Consider the following 17,571-nt stretch of genomic DNA (forward strand, 5'->3'; position numbering starts at 1 on the left):
CTAGGGTTAGTATGGAGTGGAAAGTTACTGGCATGCATAGGTTAGGGGGGCTACACGTCTGGCTACATTCCAAGGGTGATCCTTATCTATGGGGAGGGGGGTAGAAGGATTCCTGTAACTTTCCGTTACAGCCCGAAATCTTCCGAGCGCCTGTCCCTGGCCTACCACACTATATACAAAATTGTGAAATCTCATTAACTCCCTGGGATCAAAGAGAAACAAAATGGTGGCGAAACCCCTCCCTCAAAATGGCGCCGTGGCTTGAAAGACAAAGGGAAAATGGCAGACAAACCCTTCCCCCCAAGATGGCACCCTCAGTCAACCATGTGTGGAGAGACAATGTCGCAGTTGAGACAGAAACGACACGATGCTCTGAGGTTCATGTGGCAAGAGCAAAACTTTATTGTTCACCACTTGCATTTATATGGTTGACCCCGATTGGCTAGAATCTTGGTGCCACCCAGTTCACTGACCAATAGCTGCCTGTGTACATGCTCATCAGGGATTGGCTGGCGTCTGTTCTCTGCAGCCAAGTCCCTTTGCCTCTCAGTGCCTTCTCTCCCAAAGATGTTTCCTTTCTATCACAGGTATAGGCTGATTGAGTTAAGGTCAGGGTTACTTGTGCCTGTGAGACTTTCAGGCCAGCTGATAGCTGTCACAGTTCCCCCTTTTTGTTTTTCAACTACAGAGGCAGTCCTTGTCATCCTCTACAGGCCCTTTGCAGACAGGACGACAAACACGGCACAATCAGTAAAACAATTATGATAACACAAAGGTGATTAGCCCAGTTTGTATGAGGCTCTTCACCCAACTTGACAAGCCTAACCTTTCCAGCCATTGATCTAAAATCTCTCCCACAACACACGTCACCAAATTTTTTACAACCATGTCCAGGAGCTAATGAAAAAAGATCAGTAAGAGCACAATTTCACTGGGTGGCATGCTGCAGGCTATTTACATCTATAACTGAATCACTCAAACTTAAGGAAGTTTCATTAATTTTTTGTTTTAAACAAGTCAATTAAAAAAACTATCCGAGGAAACACTTTGCTTTCTTGTTTCAGTTTGGTGTTCCAGGTGTATAATTAAAAGTTTCACGTCTTTCTGCTACTAATGTCTTTTAGTTGTTTGACTCTTGAGGTTTAAGTGAAGTCATAGGTAAATTGTCATTCCAAAGTGTCATGGTTTGACACTAGCACAATGCCAGTACCCCCATGAGGATACCCTCTCCCTGGTTTCTGCTGTGAGATGTGACCAGGAATAAGCAAAGCAGGCTCCCACTTAGGAAAGAAAAGAAAACAAAACTTTATTAACTACACTACAACTATATATAAAAAGGAACACACACAGGAAAAATGAAAACCTTACAAATACATTTCCTCCTCCCCCCACCAAATTTCCAATACAATACATCTGTTCCCCAAATCACCAACTCTTGGTCCAGCACCACCCTTCAGACAATCAATCCTCAGTTCATCAAAAGGAGAGGAGTCCTTCTTGTACCATGGGCTTCCCCTGGAAACACAGCTGAAGCCTCGTGTGTTTCCGTGTCACTCGTGGCACCGCCCGGAGTACATCTGCCATCGTGACCTCTTCCTTTCATGTCCAGTGCTCTCACCACTGAACAAGGACCAGAGCTGCTTCTAGGGTTGTCTTTTTAAGGATGCTTTGTCCCGATCCAAAAAAGGCACAGTCTCTCCTTTGGGACACCTGTCCCCCCCATATTTTTCACCCCCTGGGGCCGAAGGGTACCAACACTGAACCCTCTTGGTTCTGAGGCATTGCCTTCCCCTAGATGCAGTCTCTGTATCACAAGGAACATGGTTCTGTCCATGGCTATACAATAAGAGTCCAGCAAAAGCCACTCCATCATCTCTTCCCACTAGGATTCTTCTCTATTCTTCCACCATCTCTCACTTGCCCAGACCTCTCTCACACTTGCCCATTTCCTTCTTCATCTTCCCCTCTATCTCTCTTCTAGGAAAGGTTAATGTTCTGTAAAGTTTTCATTGTCCGAAAAGGGGTTAAAAGCTCCTACAAGTGGCCGGCTGCACCCCCCCCTTCATCTCCTTCTCAGCCGTGCTGCCAGCACAGGCACATGTTTATCAAGTTTCAAGGTAACAGTCTTGGGCACCGTCTCTCTCTCTCTCTCTCTCTGTCTCCCAGGGGGGGCTGCCCAATGGCTCCCGGTGTCTCTCTCTCTCTCTTCCACCCTTCCACCCCCGGGGTCAGGCCTACCTCTCCCGGCCACATGGCTTTTCCCCTCCCCCTGCCCAGCCAGCAGCTAGGCCGGGGGAGAGACCCAAACTCTTTCCCGCCGAAAACCCAAGAGAGCCTCCCAGGGGAGAGCTCTGCTTTTAACCTCGTGTTCTCAGAGGCAGATCCAATGTCCGAATGGCCAGACTAGATGCCACTATTAAAATCTGAACATCCATTGGCCTGACCACAACATCCCAGAAAACACATTTCCCATCAAACCACCACATTAAGGTTCCATATTTCCATACAGCAGGTGCAAAAGGTTGTTCTGGTTACTGTTCTACGGCATCTGCTGTGGGACCATCAGGGAGGCATTGTTGGTTGTGATCCAGAGCAGAGGGTAGAGCAGGATGCATGCACCGAGCACCTGTTGAATGAATCTGTGGAAATAGAGACATACCTGCACCCCCAAGTGACAAGGTCCCGAGGACCTTCCCATTTATTGGTAATGAGGTCCCTTACCAGTACCTTAGATTTGAGCAACTCGACATCACTAGAGGACTGTAATGATAAAAAATTATTTAAAATAACAGGGTTTTGGGAGTTTGGCAATATCGTGAGATGATTCAGCATATACAAAGCTTTGGCCACCCTACTCTGCAGGGTTTCACCACACATTGCCTCTTTTTGTTTTCCAAAGATACGCTTTAAAGTGCTATGGGCATGCTCAACAATGGCTTGTCTTGTAGGGGAATGAGGAATACCAGTGTGGTGTGACACACCTCAGAGTTGTAGAAATTGTCAAGTGTTCTGTGAGACATATGTAGGGCCATTGTCAGTTTTTATAGTGTTAGGGATGCCTAGGGCAGCAAAGGCTAATCGCTAATGTGCGATAGCATCGCGGCTTCTTTCTCCAGTGTGGTCTGAGGTTCATATAGCAGATGAAAAAGTGTCTATTAAAACATGCATGTATTTTAGGCGACCAAATTCCTAGACGTGTGTGACATCTGTTTGCTGAACTTGTAAGACTTGCAGACTACGGGGGTTAACTCTCATCTGCAGTGGCGCAATGTGGCCTTGACAGTCAGCACAAGTATTAACAATATTGCATGCCTCTGTATTTGTTAACAGGAATTGTCGTTGTAGGGCTCGAACACCTTGATGGAAAAAGGCATGTGATGCTCTTGCTTGTGCTAGCATATCTGGTTGTGGCGCTGTCCAGGCAGGGCTAGATAGCTAATCAGCTCGGGCATTACCTTCTGCAATAAAGCCCGGCAAGTTTGTATGACTCCGAATATGCAATATATAATAGGGACATGTTCTGACTTGGATTGTATGCCACAAATTTTTTAACAATTCAAATAGTGCAGCATTATCAATTTCTTTTAACAGTGCTCGGTCCAATTGTTGTGTGATGTCTGCAACATAAGCAGAATCAGTTGCAATATTTAAAGGAACATGAGGAAAACGTTGAAAAGCCATGGCTACAGCACGTAATTCAAGTAGCTGAGGTGATCTACCATCGCGACCCTCTAGTGTTTGCCATTCATTGTTATCTTTCCAGGTCAGGATGGCTTTTCCTGTTTTCTCAGACTTATCAGTAAAAACCGTGAGACCTTTCAGGGGTGTGCGATGGTTTAGTGGTTTCAGAGACAATGCAGTGGTCTCACTTAATTGCAAGAGTTTGTGACTGGGTGATAAGTGTGACCTCAAGAGTCAAACCTCAAGAGTAATTTGCTTTGTAAAGTTTTGTAAAGCACTTTATAGCGCTGTGCTATTTGCAAAGCACCATTCAAAATATTCCTCTTGTACTGGTGTAATAATTTTTGAGGGATCTTTAGCATTCAGCTGCAAACACCTTTGACGGCATTTAATAATTAGTTGTGCAATTAATTAAAAAATAGTAGGTGATGTCTTTTTAAGTTGATGGGGCAAAAAGATCCTTTCTAAAATGTGTAGTGGGTCAGACCACTGAGTGTCCCATTGACCACTGATTCCTGTAGGATGTAAATTAACAATGACAATAAACACTGTAATACAAACTTCAGGACATATTTGATAAACTTGTCTGTTCGTTATGGCCCACTCTACTGTTTCAAGTGCGGTTTTCACCTCTGGAATAATTTCCTTAGGTTAACTCAGGCTCACCTTTGAGAATATTAAACAAAGGTGATAATTGTGGGGTGGTTAACCCTAAGTAAGGTCTTACCCAGTTGATGATACCCAAAAGTTTTTGTGCATCATTTAAGGTTCGAACTTTGGTTGAAAATTGAATTGTTTGCGGCTATATTGTTTGATCTACTATTTTAACTCCCAGGTACTTCCATGAGGGTTGCTGCTGCAGCTTTTCTGGTGCAATTTGCAACCGTAACTCTTGCAGTGCTTGCTTCAAACTTGGCTGAATCTGCACAAGGCCTTCTTTGGTTGGGGTTGCTATCAAGATGTCATCCATATAATGATAACAGTATGCTCCTGGGAATTGTTCTCTCACGATTGAGAGTGCCTGTGCAAGATACCATTGACAAATTATTGGGCTATTTTTCATACCCTATGTCAGCATCTTCCATTGATATCGCTCGACTGGTGCTGCATGATTGATGGGGGGCACTGTAAATGCAAACTTTAGGATATTATCAGGATGTAAGGGAATAGTGAAAAAACAATCTTTCAAATCGACAATCAAAATGTCTCAGGCAGCAGGTATCATAGCTGGGGATGGCATTCCAGGATATAAAGCACACGTACTTTCTATAACTGCATTAATTTTCCTTAACTCATGGAGTAATCTCCATTTACCTGTTTTCTTTTTAATTACAAACACAGGGGTGCTCCATGGACTTCTTGATGGCTCAATATGTCCTTGATTTAATTGTTCCTGAACTAGGAATTTAAGGGCGTTTAGTTTTTCTGTTTCGAGGGGCCACTGATAAACTCACATGGGCTGTTCAGTGAGCCACTTCAAGGCCAATGTAGGATGCTTTACGCTCTTCAGCACAGTGGCCCCTGTTAAAAATCTGTTCCTACCTGAATTCTTCACACTAAGACATCTCTTCTCTACAAGTTCAGTGGCACAGTAGTAACATAGGGACGAATTGTGGCTGTCTTTCTGAATTCTTAACAGAGGTTTACCACTTAAGTAACTTTGTGTGGTATCCTCGAGGCCTTCAACAACAGACCTCACAGCTGTGGTAGGCCATGATTGAGGCTATGTGTTGGCAGATATGATGGTAACATCTGTTCTAGTATTTATCATCTCACAAATTTTGATGTGAGACGGATTTGTCTGAGGCATTTGAAGTGTACAAACTATGTTTGGTCTTCGATCAGAAATTACTTGAGTCTAGTACACTTGAGGTTTTCCTGTCGATCCGAAGCCTTGGTCTCCTCGCAGCTTTGGGTCTGTTTTAGGAACACAAGACTTAAAAGGAATGAGTTGGGCAATGCGAGTTTTTGCTGGGATGGTCACAGGAGGAGTAGGTGTTGATACCATGGCACATATCTGTCCCGTCTAGTCTGCATCTATAACACCTGGGTGAACAAAAATACCTTGCAACGCTGCACTTGATCTTCTTAACAATCGTGCACTCAACCCTCTCCCTATAGGCCCATGGGTCTCAAGGGGAACTTTATGCACTTTTAACGAGTCTGTAGTTATTGCAGTCTGTGGAAATATCTATTCCAGCTGAGCATCTTGTTCTCCCTGTGAGCTGGTCACATAGGCTCACACTGGGGGACAGAAAGGTGCTTGTGTCTGTGCACACTTTCCCGTCACACTCTTGTTCTTGTTTCCCTGTTCCCTGAGAGGTTGTCCGTCAATGTGGAATTTAGACCTACAGTCTTTGGCAAAGTGACCGGGTTTTCTACATCAGTTACAGTTTCCTACTGTAGGCACAGTTCCTTGTTTTTGGTGTGTCTCCAATGAGTTGGACTTGCAGGGAATGTGGCCTTGTTGCCTACATCTATAACATTGGCGTGACAACCTCACAGCAGTTGCAAAAGAGTTGGCTAACAAAGCCATGCTATATGATTCAGTTCTAACTTTAGTACATGCATCAGTCATTTCATCTAAGGATGGATTTTCTTTTGGTAATAGAAATGTTGCCAGGTCTTAAAGAAACACTTACAATTTTGGACACAGATAGATATGGAATACAATAATTTTGGGTTACCCAGGACAAGACCGAGAGGGATTAGACAATATGTGTTGTCCTACCAATTTGACTGCATAGGGCCCAACCAGTGAGATGTTTGGGGTCAGTTTTACAGGCTTTTTGATAATTTTGGTGGCACTCGTGGAAGGAATGCTAGGCACCCTTTTACACTCCAGGATATATACTCAGCTTCTATGTCATAATGAATTAAAACTGTGTTTTTCTGTTTCACTTTGCAGTCCTTTAGATTTCGGGTGAGACAAGCTGGTGATGTTCCATGTTTTGTGTTTCTATTTGGCTGTGTCTTTAGTAGACTTTCAAAGGACTTCTACTAATGCATGACACCACCATGTACCAGTTGTAGGGGGACCTTTGTAGACAGATACATACTGGCCCGTGGGATCTGTCTTGTTTGCTGCAAGTTCATGCTTAAGCAGGCCTCCAAGTGTATTGGAGGATATTAGTATCTACTGTAGCGTTCCTGGTGTTACTATCAGGATGATGACCAATAGCAGCCATTGACCTGTAAAATAAAATAATGTATATCTCAGCAGATGCACCAGATGGGACAGGTTAGTTTCCTTAGTTGAAAATGTGGTAAATACCCATCTGGAACTGATTCTGTGTTGGTGACCATTAGAGTCAGTAGCCACCCAGGCTAGTGGTGCTTGAGTGTCCCTTAGAGTCATAGGTACAATTCCAGTTTGGGGTAATTTGACCATGACTGGTTGGCCTAATTTTAAATTCTCCTAAAAGGCTTCAATTTTATCATTTGAACTTGATTCAAGAGATATGATGCTCAAGAAAGCTCATGAAACAGGACTACCCATTGGTTCATATCAGTTATTTATCTCATATAATACAGAGGGTAACCTTTCATCTCATCCATATTGTCATACTTATATTGTCCTTTCTTTCTCATTTACTGCAAGCAGCTCAGCCTTTAATTCTTCCACCTGTGCATTTCCCATATCTTATTATTCTACTTCCATTCCTGTCTGAAAGTTAAGAGCAACTGCGCTGTACTTTCATTTGCCATCAATATGTTTGGCTGAGGCATCAGTGAACCAGGTATCTAACTTCAGAGTCTGAAGTTAATGGGGGAGCATCCTGTATAGGACTAGGCTTATATGGCTGTTGCAAAGCCAGCATATCTGGGGTCACAGGTATCTGCAATTTTGTAGGTTTTTTCAGTCCTTTAGTTATATCCATCTGATCTGTGAGTCCTGAGAAATACACATACCATTTGTGTACCATTGTTTTTTGTGTAATCCCATTAGGCAGACCATTGCCTTTTTCAATACTGGCTAACAAGTTAAAAGGTCCTCGGATTTGCACAGGTTGGAGCTGTTGAATTTTCTCTACCTGTTTGAGGGCTCGGGTCAGAGACAATAATCCCTTTTCCCAGACAGCGGATCTCTTTTCAGTATCTTTTAATGCTGTGAAACTGAACCCTTTTGGTTATTTGGGTCCATGAGAGCCTTTCTGGAACATATTAAGTCCCATGTTCAGCAAAACCCCATTCAACTGTTATAGGATCACTGGGATGAACTGGTCCTAGTGATTGATATGCTTTTAATTCTTCTATTAGCCTGTTTGTGACTATCAAGCCACTCCCGTGGTCTGGTTTTTCCTCATTACTGAGTACGATGGCCTCACTATTATAGAAAATCCAGGTACATGTTTTATCCAATATCCTAAACTACCCATGATCTTTTGAAGTTCCTTTTTAGTAGTCAGGGTGGGTTTAGCATCCAATTTTGTAATGGTTTTCTCTGGGATTACAGCCTGACCAGAAATCTACCAGGCTCCCTGGAATTTTACCTCCTTAGAGGGGCCTTGGCATTGAGCAGAGAGCACTTCTATCCCCTCATCATTTAATTTATTCCATATATCCTGTGCTGTTGATCTTACCTAACCTTCCCCTTCACCCCCTATCAACACATCATCGATGTATTGATAAATTTGTACCCCTCCCAGGATTTCTATTTATTGAAAGAATTTAACTAGAGCATTGTGTGCTATTGTGGGTGAATGCTTATAGCCTTGGGGTAGGCAATTAAAGGTATATTATGTCCCCTCCCAAGTAAATGCAAATTTGGGCTTTTCTTCTTCCTGAACTGGAACCATGCAGAACATGTCTTTTACATCTAAAACTGCCATCCATTTAGGTGCAGCTACTTGCAGGGTAGCAGTGAGACTAGCAATGTTTGTGACTGCTGCAGGGAATGGTCCTGTGTTGGCATTCAGCCACCAATAATCAGTAGTTAAGCATCAGCTCCCATTTCCTTACTGGCCTAACAGGAGAATTGTATGGGGAGTGTGTCCTAAATAAAATACCCCTGTATTCTATATCCTTAATTACTTAATTTATCCCTTCTCTGGCTGCAGGGGAAACAGGGTACTGTTTGATATTAGTTGCAGTAGAACCAGGTAAAAATGGAGACATTTTTAATAGATTCATTTTCCTATTTTCTCCAGAAAATTTACTATTTGGAGTTTTTGCAGGCCCAAATAACCAAACATTCACATTTGGCAATTGCCAAACTTTTCCTTTAAGAATATTGTGTCCTAAAATATTTTCTTCATGGTCTGAAATTGCAAATGTGTGTGAGGTCATCAGTTTTCCCCAGGTAACCATAAGTGTAATTTGGCAGTATAACATATAATACTTTGTCCATTAAATCCTGGTAGATGGACCCTATTCCTTTCAAAACTTAAGTTTAGTTTTTCAGCATCTGTGGAGGTGATTAGACATATTTGGGCTCCTATATCAATTAGAAAATTCAAAGTTTCTTTTCTAGGTCCTACTAGTAAGTAGATATGGGGCCCATCCTTATAAGACCATTGATAGGTTATAATGAGCCACTGATGAGGCCCAAGAGTTGTTTCCTTTTTGTGTTTCTGTTGTCTCAGAAGGGTTGGGGGGGAATGGACAGTGGTTTTCCTGTGGAAGGTTTTTGTTTTTTGTGTTTCCCCCTTGTTGTACTACTTTGACTAAGTCTGCTATTACTGCAGTGGGTTGTCCCCTCAGAGCTGCAAAGGAAATACCTAAAGTCAATGCCATCCTCCACAGCTCATTTCACTCTTCCCAGAAGTGAACTGGGGTTTTTGATCTTTCTATTATCTTGGGTGGGGTATGTTCACATTTCAGTTGTTGAGCTCCTCTCAATAGCCTGAGTTTGTTCTCCGTGATGAGTTTCCTAGCCTATTTTCTTTGTGTGGTTTATATCATGCAAGAGTCCTGCCCACATGGGGATAGGTCATCTCAGGGCTTGGGGATCTTGCAATGCTTCATTATGCATTACATCTCTTCTAATTTCATCTCGTTTCCCCACTAAATAAGTTTTTAACAATGTTGAAGCTCCTCTCAACAGAGGTCTTAATATATTAGGATACACCTCTGCAGAGATTGGTGTCTCCATTTGCACAACTGTACACTTCCCAGAGGCAAACCTGCCTTTGTACCAGTGGTGGCAATTTCATTAGCTGACTGTATGGGTATGGAAGCTGATTCTCCTCTTTCCATAACATCTGTTCCTCCTGCCCAACATGCAACCCTGCTGATTATGGAATGGGGTTGATTGGTAGGCTCAGGTCCTAGATATAATAAGACTCTTGGCCCCCAGTATCTGTCAGCTTCATTTCCATCCAGCAATATTCTGTCTCCCCCCGAGAGGCTCAGTCTCCATAAATACTTAGTTTCTGACACCCCTGGTTATTGTCCATATTTTTCCTGTAGATTTGCCAATTGCAGGAGGTCCCAAGGAGTAGTTCTGACCATGTTCCTCCTGACCTTGAGATCCTTCAAACACTTTGGTCTTAATTATGGGTCTCATTTTTAATTCTGGAACCTCTTCCACTTTAGGAGCTAGCAGTTCAATTGTTTCATCGGAGCTGGAGAAGGGTCTGGAGCACAAGTCTGATGAGGAGAAGCTGAGGGAGCTTGGGGTCTCAGCCTAGAAAAAAAGGAGACTGAGGGAGGACCTTATTGCTCTCTACGACTACCTGAAAGAAGATTGTAGCCAGGTGGGGGTCAGTCTCTTCTTCCAGGTAACAAGTGACAGGATGAGAGGAAATGGCCTCAAGTTGTGCTAGGGGAGGTTTAGATTGGATATTAGGAAACATTTTTTCACTGAAATGGTTGTAAAGCATTGGAACAGGCTGCCCAGACAAATGATGGAGTCACCATCCCTGGAAGTGTTAAAAAAATATGTGGATATGGCACTTGAGGACATGGTTTAGTGGTGAACATGGTGGTGGTGTTGGGTTAATGGTTGGAGTTGATGATCTATAATATCTTTTCCAACCTTAACGATTCTATAATTCTATGATTTAGTCCATGACCTTGGCCTCTATCTGACTTAACAGTCTTTGAGGTAGGGAAGATCATGTGTGGTGTTGGATTGTTGTGTCTTTAAGCCAGTTCTGTTCCCACCACCGCTGTGCTCATTCAGTTTTCTCCAAGTTCATTCTTCATTAATATGGTGATTGAAGGGAAGTCGGGTTCAGATCCCCAAATTTGGAGTGGTGAAGATCTATGCTGTGACATGTTCAATGTCGTGATGCACATACAGCTGCCACAGAGGTGATAATACACGGTGTTATACAGAAATTACCATAATAGAATTTAATTCATTGGCTATTCTCATCCAAAATCAAATTCTCTTTGAGTCGCTGTTATGATCCCACTCCTGAAATAATGTTAGGGTCCAATTATTAAGAGGCCTCTGCCTGAATTCAGGTGCAGATGAGACTGTATGCCAAAGTCAATAGTACAGATTTTATTTAAGAGTAAATGTGAGGTAGAGAAAGAAAGAGGAGGGGAGAAAGAGAGAGACAGATTAGGTAGAAGATAGTCACCACAACATGGGCCCCTGCAGCATCCCACTGGCCCTCCTTCTTCTGGTCTTCTCAGAGGTGGGGGTCCCCTGAGTGTTCTTCTGGAGGTACCACTTTTATACAGTACAAGTCCAGGGTATCCACAAGGTGTATGTACTGTTCCCAAAACTTTGGATGGCATGTGTATAAGCAGTTGCTTCCTTTCTCACAGTTTGCCATGGTGGGAATTTTTGTTTGAATAGGTTACCCAGATCTGCCTCACCAGGCCTGGCATTTTCCTGTTTTTGCCGTCTACGCTTTTCCCACAGTCTGCACAGTGGAATTTTGTCTGGTGAGCTAATTCCAAACCTTTCACCTCCACGTAGGCCTGAAATTAACACCTTCCTGTTTGCCACCTGAGTTTATCATAAGTTCTTGTTGTGGTAGTTCCTCTTGTAGGAACTTCCTCCTTTGAAAGTTTTTGAGACCATTTAACTGCATTCTTTAAGTCCTGACAGGCACTCACAGGACTTCCCCATCTTCCCGCATTACACACCAAGTGCTCCAGGGTTCTTGAGCAAAAGTAATCCCACAGATGGGTTTGCCTTTACCTGAGGTAGGAATAACCCGGAGTGTTTTCCCCAGCATGTTTTTAATGTGCACTACAGGAACTTTATCCCCCTCTATAGTACGTAAAAATTTTGATTGGGCAGGACCAGCCTGATTGGCAGATCCTCTGGTGTTGACTAACCAGGTGGCCTTTGCAAATGTGTATCCCAATGTTTGAGGGTCCCAGCACACATTGCTCTCAGTGTAGTCTTTAACAGTTCATTACATCATTTCATTTTTCCATAGGCTGGTGCATAATAGGCAATGTGATACACCCACTCAATGCCATGTTCTTTGGCCCAAGTGTCTATAAGGTTGTTTTGGAAATGGGTTCCATTGTCTGATTCAATTCCTTCTGGGGTACTGTGTCACCCTAAGACTTGCTTTTCAAGCCCCAGGATAGCATTCCAAGTGGTGGCATGGGGCACAGAGTATGCTTCCTGCTATCTAGTGGTTGCTTCCACCACTGTATCATAGAATATGCTGAGTTGGAAGGGACCCATCAGGATCATTGAGTATAAGTCCTGGCCCTGTGTCAAACATGCCAAGAACCACACCATGTGCCTGAGAGCATCATCTAAAAGCTTCTTGAACTCTGTCAGGCTTTGTGCTATGACCACTTCCCTGGGGAGCCTGTTCCAGTGCCCGACCACCCTCTGGGTGAAGAACCTATTCGTAATATCCAACATAAACCTCCCCTGATGTAGCTTCATGCCGTTTCTTCAAGTCCTGTCACTGGTAACAGAAGAGTAGAGATCAGTTCCTGCCCCTCCGCTTCTCCTCGTGAGGATGTTGAAGACAACAATGAGGTCTACCCTCAGTCTCCTCCAGGCTGAACTAATCAAGTGATCTCAGACACTCCTCATACGACTTCCCCTCCAGACCCTTCACCATCTTCGTGGCTCTCCTTTGGAGACTCTCTAATAGTTTAACATCTTTTTTATATTGTAGTGACCAAAACTGCACACAGGACTCAAGGTGAGGCTGCACCACTGCAGAGAAGAGTGGGACAATCACCTCCTTTGACTGGCTGGTGATGCTGTGCTTGATGCAGCCCAGGACACAGATGGCCTTCCTGGCTTCCAGGACACTGCTGACTCATATCCAACTTTGCATCAACCAGGACCCCCAGGTCCCTTTCTGCAGTGCTGCCCTCCAGCCTCTTGTTCACCAGTCTATACACACAACTAGGGTTGCCCTTTCCCAGGTGCAGAATCTGGCACATCTTTGTTAAATTTCATACGGTTGGTGATTGCACCTCTCTCTAATTTGTTTAGATCTCTCTGCAGGGCCTCCCTGCCTTCAAGGGATTTAACAGTTGTTGGCAAACTTAGTATTCCTTCAAGGCCTGTGTCTGAGTCGTTAATACAGATGCTGAAGAGAACTGGGCCAAGAATGGAGCCCTGCGGAATGCCACTAGTGTCCGGCCACCAGTCTGATGTTACCCCATTAACTATAACCCTTTGTGCATGACCCATGAGCCAGTTGCTCACCCATCACGTAATATGATTATTCAGCTGGACATTTTGTGCAGAAGGATCCTGCGAGAGACCGTATCAAAAGCTTTGCTGAAGTCCAAAAAGATTATATCTACTGGCTTTCCTGGATCAACTAGGTGGGTTACTTTGCCATAGAAGGAAATCAGGTTTGACAAGCAGGACTTTCCCCTCATGAAGCCGTGCTGGCTGTGACCGATGACTGTGTTGGCTTCCAGCTGTTCTTCAGTACCTCCCAGAATAATCCTTTCCATTATATTATCCGGTTCTGAAGTGAGACTGACAGACCTGTAGTTTCTGGGGTCCTCCTTCTTGCCCATGTGGAAAATTGGGACGTTATCCAGTTTCTGGTCAGCTGGGACCTCTCCGGATTCCCAAGAGCACTCGAAAATCATCAAGAGAGGTTTTGCAATGACACAAGCCAGCACCTTTGGGATTCTTGGATGAATCCCATCAGGCCCCATAGATTTGTAGGGATCCAGCTGGAGCAGCAGATCCCACACAAGTTCAGGGTCGACTGGGAGTTGATAATTCTTGCAGTCGTGGTCCTTCAGCTCAGGGCACTGAGACTGCCATGGTCCATCATCAGTGTTGAAGACAGAGGCAAAGAATGCATTAAACATCTCTGTCCACAGTTCTGGCAGCTTCAACTCCAGTTGAGCTTTGGCCACATGAATTTTCTCCCTGTAGTGGTAAGCAGCATCTCTGTATTCCTCCCATGTCATCTGAACTTGCTTCAACTGGCCATATACCTCCCTTTTTTGCCTTTTTTCCAAGAGTCCCTGCTCAGCCAAGCTGGCTGTCTGCCTCATGTGCTTGACTTCTGACATTTGGGAATTGCCTGCTCCTGTGCCCTTAAGAGGTGATGTTTAAAAAGTGACCAGCCCTGATGGACCCCAGCACCTGCAAAAACTTTTTCCATCGAGACTTTACTCACTAGTTCCCTGAGCATCCTGAAGTCTTCTCTCCTCATGTCGAGTTGAGATTTTCTTGGAACCTTTCCTCCTGTCAGCAGAGATTTTAAACTTGGTCGCTTCATGGTTGCTGTGGCCAAGACAACTGCCAATCTCCACTTTGCCCATGAGATCCTCTCTGTTGACAAGCAGTAGATCAAGGAGGGCATCTTTCTGAGTAGTCTCCCTTAGGACCTATTCCATAATGTTTTCATCCAGGTGTTTTAGGAATCTTCTGGCCTGCATTGTACCAGCGGTGTGGTGTTCCCAGTAAACATCTGGCAAGTTGAAGTCTCCCCTAAGGACAAGAGTAGTTGACTTGGAAGGGTCCCTTAGTTCCTCAAAGAATAATTTGTCAGTGTCATCGTCCTGGATAGGAGGTCTGTATTAGACTTCCATGATGACATCTGCATTATTTGTTTGTCCCTTGATTCTTACCCAGAGGCTCTCAACTGTGCCATTTCCAACTGCAAGCTCCCTATATTCCAGCCCTTCTATTACATACAATGCCATCCCCCACCTCCCCCTCTTCTGCCCTGCCTATCCCTCCTAAAGAGTCTGTAACCATCCATCAGGGCACTCCAATCACAGGACTCATCCTTCCTGGTTTCACTTATACCAATGATGTCAAATCTCTGACTGGGCCAAAGCTTCGAGCTCATCTTGTTTGTTCCTCATGCTGCGTGCATTGGTATAGAAACATTTCAGGTGTGTTACATTGTAGCCTACACCTCCTGAATATAGTAAAATCAGGCAACCCCAAATCTGGGAATGATTAGCATCTGACTCCAAGGCTTTGGAATGCTGAACACTCATTTTATTAAAACTATATTATTTTACATTATACTACACTATCTCTGTACTACGAAGAATCCTAAAGAATACTCAAGAAAGCTTGTGACTGTCTCCTGACAGTCAGGACACAGCTTGGACCTGATTGGCCAAGGAAACAAAACAATCCTCAGCAGAATCCAATTATAAAATTCCTTCAGGTAAATAATCTTTCAATACATTCCACATGTGCACAAACACAGGTGCAGCAAATGAGATAAGATTTTTTTTGATTATTCTTTTCTCTGCTTCTCTCACAGCTTCTCTCTGTTCAGAGGGCATGTGAATATCACACCTGAAACATATTGAGGGATCCCATTTGTGCTTGTTTTCTCAAGTTTTGGCACACTATTCCATTGCTCATCACTGGCAAGCTTGGTTTTGTCCCTTTCCTCCTTCCAAGATAGTTTAAAGCTCTGTCACCAAGCCCCACTAGCTCCTGTGCTAGAACTGTTTTTCCCTTCTGAGACAGGTGCATCCTATCAGGTGTCAGTAGACCTGGTGTTGAATAGATCATCCCATGGTCAAAAAACCCCAAATTTTTCCAACAACACCAGCCTTGGAGCCATGCATTGACCTAATGGATCTGTCTATTCCTATCAATGCTATTCCTTGTTACTAGAAGGATCAAGGAAATCACTACCTGTGCTCCTGATCCTTTAACCAATCTTCCCAAGGCCCTGAAGTCTTTTTTGATTGCCCTTGGACTTCTCTTTGTTATTTCATTGCTGCTGGCTTGAACAACCAATAATAATCAGTGTCTTACTAGACTGGAGAGTTTTCCAGTAATGTCCCTTACCCAAGCCCCTGGGAGACAGCAGACTTCCTTGTGAGTTGGGTCCAGTCTGCATATCAGGCCCTCCATTCCCCTTAGGAGTCTCCTATTACAACCACCCTTCTTTTCCTCTTAACAGAGGTCATGATGCAGGGTACAGGTGGTGCTTTTTTAGGAGGTCCCTCTATCCCAGAAGGACCTTTGTCCACCTTATCAGTTGACTGGCCTTCTAGTTCCAGAGCCTCATGCCTGTTGTAGAAGATGCCAGTCCTACTTGTTAAATTTTCAGGAGGAAGAGGAACCTTCCTCCTGGTATGTGCAGTGACCTGCTTCCAAACCTTCAACTGACCCTTGACTAATTATCCTGCAGGGTTCTGAGTCCATCTGCTTCTCCACTTCAGTGGAGGTTCAAGAGTCCCAAGAGTCATGAGACTGTAGTGTCTTTGAAAATAACTGGTCAGTCTCCTGCTTGTTTGCTTGAATACTACGTAGCCTACTCAGTTCCTCCTGTAGCTCCTTGACCTGGTGACTCAGCTCGTCAACCGCAGCATACTTTCTGCAAAAGGAATGATTGTTGGCCCCAGCCTTGCACAAAGAGATCAGGCACTCCTAGCAACCTGTGACCTGGAGAGCTATGTCTACCATCAGCAGGTGGGTCTGTCTGGAGGCCTCTGACATGGCTGATTCAGTGAGTCCAGCAGCTACAGGGGAATGAGTGCTGCAGTGTGTCAATGCCATAACTGAGGAAGCTTACACTGGTACGCTAATAAGGCTGGGGCTGAAAGGATCTCTTGTGCTCTTCTTCACCAGCTACTGAGTCTGTTTGTTGCCTCTGTTGTTGCCTTCTTGTGAAGGCCGCGGTGACCTGGTTTCAGAGTCCAGCACGGCGATCTCCTCCTTGGGATCTTTCGGGGCCAATAACGGATGCTAACACCAATGTGGTGGACGGTTAAAGGCGTTTATTGAGGGGTCTCAAGGGTATTTATGGACTAAGGGGTTTCTCTACGTCAGACAGGGGTTTGGCTATACTTTCTAGGGTTAGTATGGAGTGGAAAGTTACTGGCATCCATAGGTTAGGGGGGCTACCTGTTTGGCTACATTCCAAGGGTGATCCTTATCTATGGGGAGAGGGGCAGAAGGATTCCTGTAATTTTCCGTCACAGCCCGAAATCTTCCGAACGCCTGTCCCTTACTACTACACTCTGTTGGCTGCTCCCAAATGGTTGGAGAGGAGCCCTTCCTGCACATCCCACCTGCTTGCCCTGCCTGCACAAACTACTGTGCCACACCCCTGTTTGCCTGCTCCAGGTCATTCCTGCTCCCATTTAAAACTCCCATGGTGATCCTGTCTCTGCCCCCTCCTCCTCTGATTGGCTGTCATGCACTTCTGGGTCCTGATGGGGCTCTGGGCTGCTGCTCAAGTGTCCCTGAGTTCTGGAACCCCCCTGTTCAGCCTGATCTTAAAATCACCCCTGGACTTACCTCAGTCACTGTAAGCACATGGTGCTTGCTGTACGGGTTTGGGGGAGTGTGATAGAGTCAGTCTGCCAGGCCTCCCCATATTTATATTTCTGCCATCATCCTCCATACCAGAGGGACTTTACCTGCTTGATTTGCTTAATTGCAATGTGTTTCACAGTCATGGATACTCTGTGCAATAGTGTCCATGGTTAAGTCCGCCCCTTGATCATGAACCCAGCTATATGTTGCATCTCTTCCTTGATGTCCCAAGGTGT

At 44.4% G+C, this 17,571-nt stretch overlaps 1 protein-coding gene across 3 annotated transcripts in view; it reads left to right on the forward strand.

The window, feature by feature from the left end:
* Window positions 1–17,571, forward strand: part of LOC139604872 (transportin-1-like) — a 136,960-nt gene that overhangs the window by 24,526 nt on the left and 94,863 nt on the right. The gene's annotated exons all lie outside the window — the stretch shown is intronic.

Source organism: Agelaius tricolor, unplaced genomic scaffold (genome assembly GCF_023055355.1).
Source record: "Agelaius tricolor isolate 1412-34295 unplaced genomic scaffold, bAgeTri1.0.p SCAF_56, whole genome shotgun sequence".
Lineage (NCBI taxonomy): Eukaryota > Metazoa > Chordata > Aves > Passeriformes > Icteridae > Agelaius > Agelaius tricolor.